We start from the raw sequence: 3,910 nt of genomic DNA, 5'->3' as shown, positions 1-3,910 counted from the left end.
AGATGGCTATGTTGACCTTAGTTTTAGTTAATTCTTTCTCCAGTTGCATTTGTATCCTACTTCTTTCTCCTTTTCCCTTATGATTCCTCTTGGTGATTTCATCTAATCTTTTATTTAGAAGATTATTCTCACATGAGAGAGTCTTGCACTTTGCTTGATGTTCAGCCACTTGTACACCTAATTCTATCATTTTATCTTCATATTTTGATAGATCTTTCCCTATCTTTACCTTTTCATTATTGAGTTTAATTATTTGGACACTCAGTTCTACCACTTCTTCCTTATAATTTTCTAAGGTTTTCTTCAAACCTTCTTTGAATTTAGCAAGATTATTTAGTGAATCAATCAACACTGATGCAAAAGATTTCAGCTTACAGGGGGAGTAGTCCTCCAGGTTTTTCTTGATGTCATATAGAGTCAGTGGGTTGTCTTCATTGGCCTCAGAGTCTGCCATCAATGCAAAAAATGAGTTGAATATTGATGTTTCATCTTTCATTACCACCATGGAAATATCTCCTTGTTGTTCTGAATTATCTGAATCATTGAAAGAGTCACCCCAACAAGCAGCCAACACTTGATTGACAATTTTAGCGACTTCTACATTTTTGGCATGCTTTACTAGAATCTTATCTTTGCCCTTTTCTTTTCCATCGGTTTGCATGGTAGGAGCCTTTTACTCAATCTTGTTCTTTGGGTAATCCTTGATGTAATAACCAAACTTGCCACATCTGTGACAAGTTTCACTTGTATTACCATCCCCTACACACTTACTAGACTCTCCTCTGCTAGAGACAACTCCTGACTTTTCAAAAACTTTGAGAACTCTTTTTGTAATATATGTTGTCTTCTCATCTTTATCATAGGTAGTCTCTTTAGTAGCTTTAAAAATAAGATTCTTCTCAACTTTTGAACTCAGTCTCAAACTTTCCAAACTTCTTTAACTTCATATAAGTTTTTAGATTACATATGAACTCATCCATGATCATCTTGTTAGATCTCTGACATTAGTGATGGCATCAAATTTGCTTTCCCAATTCTTTGACAGAGTGCTCAAAAAATTCCTCACTTGTTTGTTAGCAAGGATGACTTTACCAAAACACTATAGCTTATTGGTGATTACAGTGAAACTTGTGTGTATCTCTTAAATAAATTCACCATCCTTTACGGTGAAGGTATGGTATTGATGAGTCAATATGTCAAACTTGGACTTCTTGACTTGAGTGGTTCCTTCATAAGTTGTCTGAAGAAAGTACAAGATTTTCCTTGTAGTTTGGCAGGCTGAGATTCTATTGTACTCATCAGGACTAATGTCACACACTAGTATTTTCTTTGTTTTGTAATTCTCTTATATCTTCTTCCTATCAACATCATCAAGCTCCTTATTGGTTTTAGGAACTTGTGTAGTCACATCATCAACTTTCACTAATCTAGTAGGAACGAAAATACCATCCTCTATGACATCCCAAAACTCACAATCTTCAGTCTGGTGGTTACAACAACATATTATGGGTTGCCTCCCACTAGCGCCTGATTTAACGTCGCGGCACGACTTGGGTATCTTGAATACCCAGACTTCATAGAGGTAAAAGACATCAACACTTTTTATTAGGTCTTTTGGACCAATATAAAGTTTGATTCTTTGCCCGTTCACTTTGAAGACACTACCATCTTCGTTTTCAAGCTCGACTACTCCAGATGAGTAGACTTGGCTAATTTTAAATGGGCCTGACCATTTAGACCTCAACTTACCCGAAAATAGCTTCAGTCTGGAGTTGAAAAGAAGGTCCAAATCACCTTTCATAAATTCTCTCTGTGTAATCCTTTGGTTATGGTATTTATTCATCCTTTCTTTGTACAAGTTAAATTTTTCATAGGCTCTGAGATGAAATTCGTCCATCTCATAAATCTGCTCCAATCTTAGATCAGCTGCTTCTTTCCAATACATATTCATCCTTTTTAGAGCCCACAAGGCCTTATGTTCCTGCTCAATCGGCAAATGATATGCCTTCCCATAAACTAGCTGATATGGTGACATGCCAATTGGTGTCTTAAAAGTAGTTCGATATGCCTACAAGGCGTCATTAAGCTTTCAAGACTTATCATGTCTACTGGTATTCACCGTTTTGGAGACAATCGCCTTGATCTCGCGATTTGACACCTTCACTTGCCCACTAGTTTGTGGATGGTAAGGAGTTGCTACACAATGTTGTTTTACTCCGTACTTCGCCAGCACAACCCTGAAGACTATAGTTCAGAAATGGGATCCCCCATCACTTATGATTGTTCTTAGTATTCCAAAGCGGGAGAATATGTTCTTTTTTAGAAATGCCACAACTCTTTTTCCTTCATTGTCAACCAAAGCCACAGCTTCTACCCATTTTGATACATAGTATACAACTACTAGGATGTATTTTAACCCATACGAGCTTACAAATGGGCCCATGAAGTCAATGCCTCATACATCAAATAACTCTACTTCCATTATCTTGGACATTGGCATCTCATGACGTTTGGAGATTGATCCTTGTCTCTGACATTGATTACATTTACGAACAAGCTCATATGCATCTCTAAATAGTGTGGGCCAATAGTAGCCACTCTGGAGTACTTTCTGAGCAGTGCGGTCGCCTGCATGGTGACCACTAACAGGTGAAGCATGGCATGCTTCCAAAATATTCAGCATCTCTACATCTGGTACACAGCGCCTAATAACACCATCTGCACATCGCCGAAAAAGATAGGGTTGATCCCAGAAATACTGGGTAACATCATGAAGGAATTTTTTTCTTTGATGAAAGGAAAGATTCTCTGGCATCACCTCACTTACCATGTAGTTTGTGAAATCAGCATACCATGGAATCTGCTCGAACTTAGCAGCTAGTATCTTCTTATCCGAAAAGGAATCATCAATATAAAATTTGTCCTTGATTGCTTGTTCGCATTCAAGTCTGGATAAGTGATCAGCCACCTGATTTTCGCACCCCTTGCAATCCTTTACTCAAATTCGAATTCTTAAAGTAACAATACCCACCGGATCAATCTTTGCTTCGTATCTTTCTTATCCATTAAGTACCTCAGAGCTGCATGATCCGTGTGGACCACTACCTTAGTTCCTAGCAAATACGCCCTGTATTTCTCAAAGGCGTAAACCACAACCAGAAGTTCTTGTTCAGTGACAGTGTAGTTCTTTTGAGCCCCATTCAGGGATTTACTGGCATAGTAAATTGGATGAAACAACTTATCCTTTTTCTGTCCTAAAACAACTCCAAGCGCCACCCCGCTAGCATCGCACATTAGTTCAAACGGCTTCGTCCAATCGGGAGAAATAATAACTGCAGCCTCCACTAACTTCAGCTTAATGCATTCAAACGCCTACCTGCAGTCATTATCAAAAGAGAACTTGGCCTCTTTTTCAAGAAGTTTGCACAATGGGTTTGCAACCTTCGAGAGATCCTTTATAAATCTGTGATAGAATCCTGCAAGTCCAAGAAAGCTACGTACCCCTTTTACAGAGATGGGGGGAGGTAGTTTCTCGATAACCTCTACTTTGGCCTTATCCACCTCAATACCTTTCATAGAAATTTTATGACCAAGAACAATGCCCTCTTTCACCATGAAGTGGCATTTTTCCTAGTTAAGGACCAGGTTAAACTCTTCATACCGCTGTAATGCTTGACTTAGATTCAGCAAGCATAAGTCAAAGGAATCTCCAACCACTGAAAAATCATCCATAAACACCTCCAAGGTGTCTTCAACCATATCAGAGAAAATCGACATTATGCACCTCTGGAATGTAGCCGGTGCATTACAAATCCAAAGGGTATCCTTTTAAAAGCAAATGTGCCATATGGGCACATGAACGTCATTTTCTCCTGATCCTCAGGAGCAATGGAGATCTGATTATACCCGG

The sequence above is a fragment of the Capsicum annuum genome, chromosome 4 (assembly GCF_002878395.1).
Source record: "Capsicum annuum cultivar UCD-10X-F1 chromosome 4, UCD10Xv1.1, whole genome shotgun sequence".
In the NCBI taxonomy this organism is placed as follows: domain Eukaryota; kingdom Viridiplantae; phylum Streptophyta; class Magnoliopsida; order Solanales; family Solanaceae; genus Capsicum; species Capsicum annuum.
The sequence above is the reverse complement of the archived record's forward strand: the minus strand, read 5'-3'. Positions refer to the sequence as shown.